This window comes from Eleutherodactylus coqui, chromosome 9, assembly GCF_035609145.1.
Source record: "Eleutherodactylus coqui strain aEleCoq1 chromosome 9, aEleCoq1.hap1, whole genome shotgun sequence".
In the NCBI taxonomy this organism is placed as follows: domain Eukaryota; kingdom Metazoa; phylum Chordata; class Amphibia; order Anura; family Eleutherodactylidae; genus Eleutherodactylus; species Eleutherodactylus coqui.
The window spans coordinates 172,539,932-172,553,278 of NC_089845.1; the positions used below are offsets into that span (position 1 = coordinate 172,539,932).

The 13,347-nt window shown below is 35.3% G+C and overlaps 1 long non-coding RNA gene across 1 annotated transcript in view; it reads left to right on the plus strand.

Annotated features, from left to right (window-relative positions):
• Positions 1 to 265: 265 nt before the first annotated feature.
• Positions 266 to 13,347, plus strand: part of LOC136578890 (uncharacterized) — a 57,834-nt gene continuing 44,752 nt past the window's right edge. Inside the window, exon 1 of the long non-coding RNA XR_010786681.1 lies at positions 266 to 346. This is a non-coding gene — a long non-coding RNA (uncharacterized lncRNA). The remainder of the gene's footprint in view (positions 347 to 13,347) is intronic.

Sequence of the window (13,347 nt, forward strand, 5' to 3'; positions counted from 1 at the left end):
GGGTAACTGATAACTCACTGAACTCCTGCTCCTCGCCGACTACGGAACCTCAACCTCTCCTTACTCACACTAACTGCTAACTGTAACTTCCTTTAATAGCCAATCTCTCTCTCTCTCTCTTGCATAGGGACTGGTGTCTTTGCTTCCCGCCCTTGGGCTCTGCACCAGTAAGATTAAACCTGACTCTCAGTCAATGGGAGACCAGCTGACTTAGAGCAGAAGGAGAGACACAGGGTCTGTCCCACAGACAACACCCTCCGGATCCAGGGACAGCCTCCAAACAGATGAGATAGGACAAGTGTAACGTGAGTGTTCTGTAGGACCCGCTGGGACACTACACTTCCTAGTAAGTATTTAATTTCCCTGCAGCACCACCGCATGTAACGTTAAGCATTGCTCAGTGTACATTCATATCAATGGGTTGTCTGTGTAATGCCAGACCAGAGGGGTCCTCCAGAGACAAAGACACTCATGCAACCACACCCAAATATGAGTATCAGGATCCTGAACAGGTGAGCCTCTTCTATTAACAGATCAGTACTTAATAAGTTATGTAGAAACAGTTTTACAAAGTGGACAACTCCTTTTTAAGGGGTGACAGACATGATGGTAAATCCACTAGATTGTGTTTGATCTTCAATTAATTTCATTATTGATAGAAGGTGATCACAAAATATAGAATGTTTCTTACAAAATATCTTGAGTCTTCACGTATTCGATCAGGTCAATTATAGCTACCTTTGAGGGATGTGAGGATATGAGTCGGTCGGGACTGATCGTTGTCTAAGGCCATAAGATTAGCCTATTAGAGAGCGACTTCTTAATCTGGGTTTGTTCGTTGGAAGGGTCTCGAAAACAGAAGAGGTCTGTTGTATAAACTGAAGGCAGTCTGACGGAGGCGCACTAATCCTATGGCTCTGAATAAAGGAAGGTCCATTAAACACTATGATATATTGACGGAGAAAATAGACTCTTCATACATTGAAATGTGGAAACTGCTCGAAGGCGTCCAACTATTTACGCCACCAAGAATGCGGTAACCAAAATGATACAGCAGCACTTGTTGTTATAGAGGTATGCAGCCGATGTAAGTAAAGTGGAGCGTAACCGCACAACCTTGGTTGAAAAAGAACAAAAACACTCTTGCTGCAGGAAGCAGAGACAGTGCTGCTGGATAGTATATATAAACATACCACAAGTATGCCGCTCTGAAGAAATGCCTCCTGCCGCCACCAGGAACAAGGCCGGGCACTTTAATTGACACCAGCTTGTAATAAAGATTTATAAAGCTGCACATGTATTCTCCCATAAGCCTCTGTCTACTGACATTGCTGTGGTTCTTGGTCAACACTTTCACAGGCTTTGCTGTACGTCACCAAAACACTTTACAAAACGGCCATTCATAATAATTGTGTTATGCATTATCAGTAGATATTGAACTGCTGTTTAAAGGTACATTACACAAAAAACATTCCTGCATTCTATAAAGAAGACGCTTTTAAATAAAATATAAATACGTCACAGAAGGGAAAATATAAAAACCAACAATCACTGAAAACGGCCTTATGCTTACTGACTGAGGAGGGGAAACGGGCACCAACTGCAGCATGCAGATAGCAAACTGCCAAACGAGGGAGCTAATTGCACCTGTGAGGGACACCGATGAGACAGCCACTCACACAGCCTCTTAATATAGAGGGGGATGGCTGCTTGGTATATACTCCTACACAGAGTGGATACAAAGTGCCAGACCTTCTGATACATGTAGTCCACCTCCAGTCCAACCTATTTATGACATCATAATAGTTGGGCGTGTTGTCCTGAACCTCAATAAAGGAACCACATTGGTACTGCCACCCTGGGCTCCCCCAGACGTTTAAAAGCCGCACTGCATATAAATAATATATAATAAATGCAAGGTATTAGTTGGAAACATGCTGCCGTTTTCAGTGATTGTTAAAATAAAATACAACTACTATAATACTGCTCCTATGTACAAGAATATAACTACTATAATACTGCTCCTATGTACAAGAATATAACTACTATAATACTGCTCCTATGTACAAGAATATAACTACCATAATACTGCTCCTATGTACAAGAATATAACTACTATAATACTGCCCCCTATGTACAAGAATATAACTACTATAATACTGCCCCCCTATGTACAAGAATATAACTACTATAATACTGCCCGCTATGTACAAGAATATAACTACCATAATACTGCTCCTATGTACAAGAATATAACTACTATAATACTGCCCCCTATGTACAAGAATATAACTACTATAATACTGCCCCCCTATGTACAAGAATATAACTACTATAATACTGTCCACTATGTGCAAGAATATAACTACTATAATACTGCCCTCTATGTACAAGAATATAACTACTATAATACTGCCTCCTATGTACAAGAATATAACTACTATAATACTGCCTCCTATGTACAAGAATATAACTACTATAATACTGCCTCCTATGTTCAAGAATATAACTACTATAATACTGCCCCCTATGTACAAGAATATAACTACTATAATACTGCCCCTATGTACAAGAATATAACTACTATAATACCGCCCCCTATGTACAAGAATATAACTACTATAATACTGCCCCTATGTACAAGAATATAACTACTATAATACTGCCCCCCTATGTACAAGAATATAACTACTATAATACTGCCCCCTATGTACAAGAATATAACTACTATAATACTGCCTCCTATGTACAAGAATATAACTACTATAATACTGCCCCCTATGTACAAGAATATAACTACTATAATACTGCCCCCTATGTACAAGAATATAACTACTATAATACTGCTCCCTATGTACAAGAATATAACTACTATAATACTGCCCCCTATGTACAAGAATATAACTACTATAATACTGCCCCCTATGTACAAGAATATAACTACTATAATACTGCCCCCTATGTACAAGAATATAACTACTATAATACTGCTCCTTTGTACAAGAATATAACTACTATAATACTGCCCCCTATGTACAGGAATATAACTACTATAATACTGCTCCTATGTACAAGAATATAACTACTATAATACTGCCCCCTATGTACAAGAATATAACTACTATAATACTGCCCCCTATGTACAAGAATAAAACTACTATAATACTGCCCCCTATGTACAAGAATATAACTACTATAATACTACCCCCTATGTACAAGAACTACTATAATACTGCCCCCTATGTACAAGAATATAACTACTATAATACTGCCCCCTATGTACAAGAATATAACTACTATAATACTGCCCCCTATGTACAAGAATATAACTACTATAATACTGCCCCCTATGTACAAGAATATAACTACTATAATACTGCCCCCTATGTACAAGAATATAACTACTATAATACTGCTCAATCTGTACAAGAATATAACTATTATAATACTGCTCCCTATGTACAAGAATATAACTACTATAATACTGCCCCCTATGTACAAGAATATAACTACTATAATACTGCTCCTATGTACAAGAATATAACTACTATAATACTGCTCCTATGTACAAGAATATAACTACTATAATACTGCCCCCTATGTACAAGAATATAACTACTATAATACTGCCCCCTATGTACAAGAATATAACTACTATAATACTGCTCAATCTGTACAAGAATATAACTATTATAATACTGCTCCCTATGTACAAGAATATAACTACTATAATACTGCCCCCTATGTACAAGAATATAACTACTATAATACTGCTCCTATGTACAAGAATATAACTACTATAATACTGCTCCTATGTACAAGAATATAACTACTATAATACTGCCCCCTATGTACAAGAATATAACTACTATAATACTGCTCCCTATGTACAAGTATATAACTACTATAATACTGCCCCCTATGTACAAGAATATAACTACTATAATACTGCCCCCTATGTACAAGAATATAACTACTATAATACTGCCCCCTATGTAGAAGAATATAACTACTATAATACTGCCTCCTATGTACAAGAATATAACTACTATAATACTGCTCCTATGTACAAGAATATAACTACTATAATACTGCCCCCTATGTACAAGAATTTAACTACTATAATACTGCTCCCTATGTACAAGTATATAACTACTATAATACTGCCCCCTATGTACAAGAATATAACTACTATAATGCTGCCCCCTATGTACAAGAATATAACTACTATAATACTGCCCCCTATGTACAAGTATATAACTACTATAATACTGCCCCCTATGTACAAGAATATAACTACTATAATACTGCTCAATCTGTACAAGAATATAACTACTATAATACTGCTCCCTATGTACAAGAATATAACTACTATAATACTGCTCCTATGTACAAGAATATAACTACTATAATACTGCTCCTATGTACAAGAATATAACTACTATAATACTGCTCCTGTGTACAAGAATATAACTACTATAATACTGCCCCCTATGTACAGGAATATAACTACTATAATACTGCCTCCTATGTACAGGAATATAACTACTATAATACTGCCCCCTATGTACAAGAATATAACTACTATAATACTGCCCCCTATGTACAAGAATATAACTACTATAATACTGCCCCCTATGTACAAGAATATAACTACTATAATACTGCCCCCTATGTACAAGAATATAACTATTATAATACTGCCTCCTATGTACAAGAATATAACTACTATAATACTGCCCCCCTATGTACAAGAATATAACTACTATAATACTGCCCCTATGTACAAGAATATAACTACCTTAATACTGCCTCCTATGTACAAAAATATAACTACTATAATACTGCTCCTATGCACAAGAATATAACTACTATGATACTGCCCCCATGTACAAGAATATAACTACTATAATACTGCCCCCTATGTACAATAATATAAACTCTAATATAGTACCGATATGTTCAAGAATATAACTACTATAATACTGCCCCCTATGTACAAGAATATAACTACTATAATACTGCCCCCTATGTACTAGAATATAACTACTATAATACTGCCCCCTATGTACAAGAATATAACTACTATAATAGTGCCCACTCAGTAGAAGAATATAACTACAATAATACTGCCTCCTATGTACAAGAATATAACTACTATATTACTGCCTCCTATGTACAAGAATATAACTACTATAATACTGCCTCCTAAGTACAAGAATATAACTACTATAATACTGCCCCCTATGTACAAGAATATAACTGCTATAATACTGCCCCCATGTACAAGAATATAACTACTATAATACTGTCCCCTATGTACAAGAATATAACTACTAAAATTGTGCCCACTCTGTAGAAGAATATAACTACAATAATACTGCCCACTCTGAACATGAATATAACTACTATAATACTGCCTCTTATGTACAAGAATATACCTACTAAAATACTGCCCCCTCTGTACAAGAATATAACTACTATAATACTGCCCCCTATGTACAAGAATATAACTACTATAATAGTGCCCACTCTGTAGAAGAATATAACTACAATAGTACTGCCCACTCTGAACATGAATATAACTACTATAATACTGCCTCCTATGTACAAGAATATACCTACTAAAATACTGCCCCCTCTGTACAAGAATATAACTACTATAATACTGCTCCCTATGTACAAGAATATAACTACTATAATACTGCTCCTATGTACAAGAATATAACTACAATAATACTGCTCCTATGTACAAGAATATAACTACTATAATACTGCCCCCTATGTACAAGAATATAACTACTATAATACTGCCCCCTATGTACAAGAATATAACTACTATAATACTGCTCAATCTGTACAAGAATATAACTACTATAATACTGCTCCCTATGTACAAGAATATAACTACTATAATACTGCTCCTATGTACAAGAATATAACTACTATAATACTGCTCCCTATGTACATGAATATAACTAATATAATACTGCCCCCTATGTACAAGAATATAACTACTATAATACTGCCCCCTATGTAAAAGAATATAACTACTTTAATACTGCCCCCTATGTACAAGAATATAACTACTTTAATACTGCCCCCTATGTACAAGAATATAACTACTATAATACTGCCCCCTATGTAAAAGAATATAACTACTTTAATACTGCCCCCTATGTACAAGAATATAACTACTTTAATACTGCCCCCTATGTACAAGAATATAACTACTATAATACTGCCCCCTATGTACAAGAATATAACTACTATAATACTGCCCCCTATGTACAAGAATATAACTACTATAATACTGCCCCCTATGTACAAGAATATAACTACTATAATACTGCTCCTATGTACAAGAATATAACTACTATAATACTGCCCCCTATGTACAAGAATATAACTACTATAATACTGCCCCCTATGTACAAGAAAATAACTACTATAATACTGCCCCACTATGTATAAGAATATAACTACCATGATAATGTACCCCTATGTACAAGAATATAACTACTCTAATACTGCCCTCTATGTACAAGAATATAACTACTATAATACTGCCCTCTATGTACAAGAATTTAACTACTAAAATACTGCCTCCTATGTACAATAATATAACTACTATAATTCTACCCCCTATGTAAAAGAATCTAACTACTATAGTACTGTACCCCTATGTACAAGAATATAACTACCATAATATTGCCCCCTATGTAAAAGAATATAACTACTATAATACTGCCTCCTATGTACAAGAATATAACTACTATAATACTGCCCCCTATGTACAATAATATAAACTCTAATATAGTACCGATATGTTCAAGAATATAACTACTATAATACTGCCCCTATGTACAAGAATATAACTACTATAATACTGCCCACTCTGTACAAGAATATAACTACAATAATACTGCCTCCTATGTACAAGAATATAACTACTATATTACTGCCTCCTATGTACAAGAATATAGCTACTATAATACTGCCTCCTAAGTACAAGAATATAACTACTATAATACTGCCCCCTATGTACAAGAATATAACTACTATAATACTGCCCCTATGTACAAGAATATAACTACTATAATACCGCCCCCTATGTACAAGAATATAACTACTATAATACTGCCCCTATGTACAAGAATATAACTACTATAATACTGCCCCCCTATGTACAAGAATATAACTACTATAATACTGCCCCCTATGTACAAGAATATAACTACTATAATACTGCCTCCTACGTACAAGAATATAACTACTATAATACTGCCCCCTATGTACAAGAATATAACTACTATAATACTGCCCCCTATGTACAAGAATATAACTACTATAATACTGCTCCCTATGTACAAGAATATAACTACTATAATACTGCCCCCTATGTACAAGAATATAACTACTATAATACTGCCCCCTATGTACAAGAATATAACTACTATAATACTGCCCCCTATGTACAAGAATATAACTACTATAATACTGCTCCTTTGTACAAGAATATAACTACTATAATACTGCCCCCTATGTACAGGAATATAACTACTATAATACTGCTCCTATGTACAAGAATATAACTACTATAATACTGCCCCCTATGTACAAGAATATAACTACTATAATACTGCCCCCTATGTACAAGAATAAAACTACTATAATACTGCCCCCTATGTACAAGAATATAACTACTATAATACTACCCCCTATGTACAAGAACTACTATAATACTGCCCCCTATGTACAAGAATATAACTACTATAATACTGCCCCCTATGTACAAGAATATAACTACTATAATACTGCCCCCTATGTACAAGAATATAACTACTATAATACTGCCCCCTATGTACAAGAATATAACTACTATAATACTGCCCCCTATGTACAAGAATATAACTACTATAATACTGCTCAATCTGTACAAGAATATAACTATTATAATACTGCTCCCTATGTACAAGAATATAACTACTATAATACTGCCCCCTATGTACAAGAATATAACTACTATAATACTGCTCCTATGTACAAGAATATAACTACTATAATACTGCTCCTATGTACAAGAATATAACTACTATAATACTGCCCCCTATGTACAAGAATATAACTACTATAATACTGCCCCCTATGTACAAGAATATAACTACTATAATACTGCTCAATCTGTACAAGAATATAACTATTATAATACTGCTCCCTATGTACAAGAATATAACTACTATAATACTGCCCCCTATGTACAAGAATATAACTACTATAATACTGCTCCTATGTACAAGAATATAACTACTATAATACTGCTCCTATGTACAAGAATATAACTACTATAATACTGCCCCCTATGTACAAGAATATAACTACTACAATACTGCTCCCTATGTACAAGTATATAACTACTATAATACTGCCCCCTATGTACAAGAATATAACTACTATAATACTGCCCCCTATGTACAAGAATATAACTACTATAATACTGCCCCCTATGTAGAAGAATATAACTACTATAATACTGCCTCCTATGTACAAGAATATAACTACTATAATACTGCTCCTATGTACAAGAATATAACTACTATAATACTGCCCCCTATGTACAAGAATATAACTACTATAATACTGCTCCCTATGTACAAGTATATAACTACTATAATACTGCCCCCTATGTACAAGAATATAACTACTATAATGCTGCCCCCTATGTACAAGAATATAACTACTATAATACTGCCCCCTATGTACAAGTATATAACTACTATAATACTGCCCCCTATGTACAAGAATATAACTACTATAATACTGCTCAATCTGTACAAGAATATAACTACTATAATACTGCTCCCTATGTACAAGAATATAACTACTATAATACTGCTCCTATGTACAAGAATATAACTACTATAATACTGCTCCTATGTACAAGAATATAACTACTATAATACTGCTCCTGTGTACAAGAATATAACTACTATAATACTGCCCCCTATGTACAGGAATATAACTACTATAATACTGCCTCCTATGTACAGGAATATAACTACTATAATACTGCCCCCTATGTACAAGAATATAACTACTATAATACTGCCCCCTATGTACAAGAATATAACTACTATAATACTGCCCCCTATGTACAAGAATATAACTACTATAATACTGCCCCCTATGTACAAGAATATAACTACTATAATACTGCCCCCTATGTACAAGAATATAACTATTATAATACTGCCTCCTATGTACAAGAATATAACTACTATAATACTGCCCCCCTATGTACAAGAATATAACTACTATAATACTGCCCCTATGTACAAGAATATAACTACCTTAATACTGCCTCCTATGTACAAAAATATAACTACTATAATACTGCTCCTATGCACAAGAATATAACTACTATAATACTGCCCCTATGTACAAGAATATAACTACTATAATACTGCCCCCTATGTACAAGAATACAACTACTTTAATACTGCCCCCTATGTACAAGAATATAACTACTTTAATACTGCCCCCTATGTACAAGAATATAACTACTATAATACTGCCCCCTATGTACAAGAATATAACTACTATAATACTGCCCCCTATGTACATGAATATAACTAATATAATACTGCCCCCTATGTACAAGAATATAACTACTATAATACTGCCCCCTATGTACAAGTATATAACTACTATAATACTGCTCCTATGTACAAGAATATAACTACTATAATACTGCCCCCTATGTACAAGAATATAACTATTATAATACTGCCTCCTATGTACAAGAATATAACTACTATAATACTGCTCCTATGTACAAGAATATAACTACTATAATACTGCCCCCTATGTACAAGAATATAACTACTATAATACTGCCCCATATGTACAAGAAAATAACTACTATAATACTGCCCCACTATGTATAAGAATATAACTACCATGATAATGTACCCCTATGTACAAGAATATAACTACTCTAATACTGCCCTCTATGTACAAGAATTTAACTACTAAAATACTGCCTCCTATGTACAATAATATAACTACTATAATTCTACCCCCTATGTAAAAGAATCTAACTACTATAATACTGTCCCCCTATGTACAAGAATATAACTACTATAATATTGCCCCCTATGTAAAAGAATATAACTACTATGATACTGCCCCCATGTACAAGAATATAACTACTATAATACTGCCCCCTATGTACAATAATATAAACTCTAATATAGTACCGATATGTTCAAGAATATAACTACTATAATACTGCCCCCTATGTACAAGAATATAACTACTATAATACTGCCCCCTATGTACTAGAATATAACTACTATAATACTGCCCCCTATGTACAAGAATATAACTACTATAATAGTGCCCACTCAGTAGAAGAATATAACTACAATAATACTGCCTCCTATGTACAAGAATATAACTACTATATTACTGCCTCCTATGTACAAGAATATAACTACTATAATACTGCCTCCTAAGTACAAGAATATAACTACTATAATACTGCCCCCTATGTACAAGAATATAACTGCTATAATACTGCCCCCATGTACAAGAATATAACTACTATAATACTGTCCCCTATGTACAAGAATATAACTACTAAAATTGTGCCCACTCTGTAGAAGAATATAACTACAATAATACTGCCCACTCTGAACATGAATATAACTACTATAATACTGCCTCTTATGTACAAGAATATACCTACTAAAATACTGCCCCCTCTGTACAAGAATATAACTACTATAATACTGCCCCCTATGTACAAGAATATAACTACTATAATAGTGCCCACTCTGTAGAAGAATATAACTACAATAGTACTGCCCACTCTGAACATGAATATAACTACTATAATACTGCCTCCTATGTACAAGAATATACCTACTAAAATACTGCCCCCTCTGTACAAGAATATAACTACTATAATACTGCTCCCTATGTACAAGAATATAACTACTATAATACTGCTCCTATGTACAAGAATATAACTACAATAATACTGCTCCTATGTACAAGAATATAACTACTATAATACTGCCCCCTATGTACAAGAATATAACTACTATAATACTGCCCCCTATGTACAAGAATATAACTACTATAATACTGCTCAATCTGTACAAGAATATAACTACTATAATACTGCTCCCTATGTACAAGAATATAACTACTATAATACTGCTCCTATGTACAAGAATATAACTACTATAATACTGCTCCTATGTACAAGAATATAACTACTATAATACTGCTCCTGTGTACAAGAATATAACTACTATAATACTGCCTCCTATGTACAGGAATATAACTACTATAATACTGCCCCCTATGTACAAGAATATAACTACTATAATACTGCCCCCTATGTACAAGAATATAACTACTATAATACTGCCCCCTATGTACAAGAATATAACTGCTATAATACTGCCCCCTATGTACAAGAATATAACTACTATAATACTGCCCCCCTATGTACAAGAATATAACTACTATAATACTGCCCCTATGTACAAGAATATAACTACCTTAATACTGCCTCCTATGTACAAAAATATAACTACTATAATACTGCTCCTATGCACAAGAATATAACTACTATAATACTGCCCCTATGTACAAGAATATAACTACTATAATACTGCCCCCTATGTACAAGAATACAACTACTTTAATACTGCCCCCTATGTACAAGAATATAACTACTTTAATACTGCCCCCTATGTACAAGAATATAACTACTATAATACTGCCCCCTATGTACAAGAATATAACTACTATAATACTGCCCCCTATGTACAAGAATATAACTACTATAATACTGCCCCCTATGTACAAGAATATAACTACTATAATACTGCTCCTATGTACAAGAATATAACAACTATAATACTGCCCCCTATGTACAAGAATATAACTACTATAATACTGCCCCCTATGTACAAGAATATAACTACTATAATACTGCTCCTATGTACAAGAATATAACAACTATAATACTGCCCCACTATGTATAAGAATATAACTACCATGATAATGTACCCCTATGTACAAGAATATAACTACTCTAATACTGCCCTCTATGTACAAGAATATAACTACTATAATACTGCCCTCTATGTACAAGAATTTAACTACTAAAATACTGCCTCCTATGTACAATAATATAACTACTATAATTCTACCCCCTATGTAAAAGAATCTAACTACTATAGTACTGTCCCCCTATGTACAAGAATATAACTACCATAATATTGCCCCCTATGTAAAAGAATATAACTACTATAATACTGCCCCCATGTACAAGAATATAACTACTATAATACTGCCCCCTATGTACAATAATATAAACTCTAATATAGTACCGATATGTTCAAGAATATAACTACTATAATACTGCCCCTATGTACAAGAATATAACTACTATAATACTGCCCACTCTGTACAAGAATATAACTACAATAATACTGCCTCCTATGTACAAGAATATAACTGTCAGGACAGTGTCCGGGATATGGGGGTCCCTGAGATATCCCGCAACCCCTGTCCCTGCCTACTTGCCCCCCTGGGCTAACCCCCAGGGCGACAACTGGGCGACGGTCCCTACCCTCACTAGGGAAGCGGGACACGGGAGACAAACAGACACTGAGACAAACAACGGTAGAATGGTCAGACAATCCGGGTAGGCAACAAGAGGGTACGCAGTACAGAGGGGTCAGGCAAAACGTAGTCAAGTCCAAAAGCAGGTGTCAGAAAAGCCGAGGTCACAAGAGCAGTCAGGATAAACGCGGGTGCAGCTGGAGAACCAAACTAACACTGGCAAGGCCTGAAAGGAAAACACACATATTTAAATGCTGTCAGTGCTCCCGCCCCAGAAGCTGATTGGGGCGGGGAGCCTGACAGCAGCAGGGCTAATCAGGGAGGTGCTGGGGGCACGCCCCCAGTCTTGCAGCACAGACCGTTACTAGGGAAGCCAGCCTGGTAGTCAAGTGACTAGAAGCACCAGCTGCCTCCCTAGCAACCCGGCGGCGACCAGTCTTACAGCGGCCCGGGGAGATCACCAGAACCGGGGCTCCCCTACGCCGCACTCCTGTAGCCCGGGTGGCAGGACCGGTGGTGCGGGCACGGCGGCCCCGAGAGTTGCAGGTTCTGACAGTACCCCCCCTTCTACGGGGGGACACCGGACCCCCATGGCCCGGTGCGGGCTTAAGCGGGAAAGCCCTGTGGAATGACTGGACTAGGCGTGGCGCATGAACGTCCCTGGCAGGGACCCACGTCCTATCCTCAGGGCCAAATCCTCTC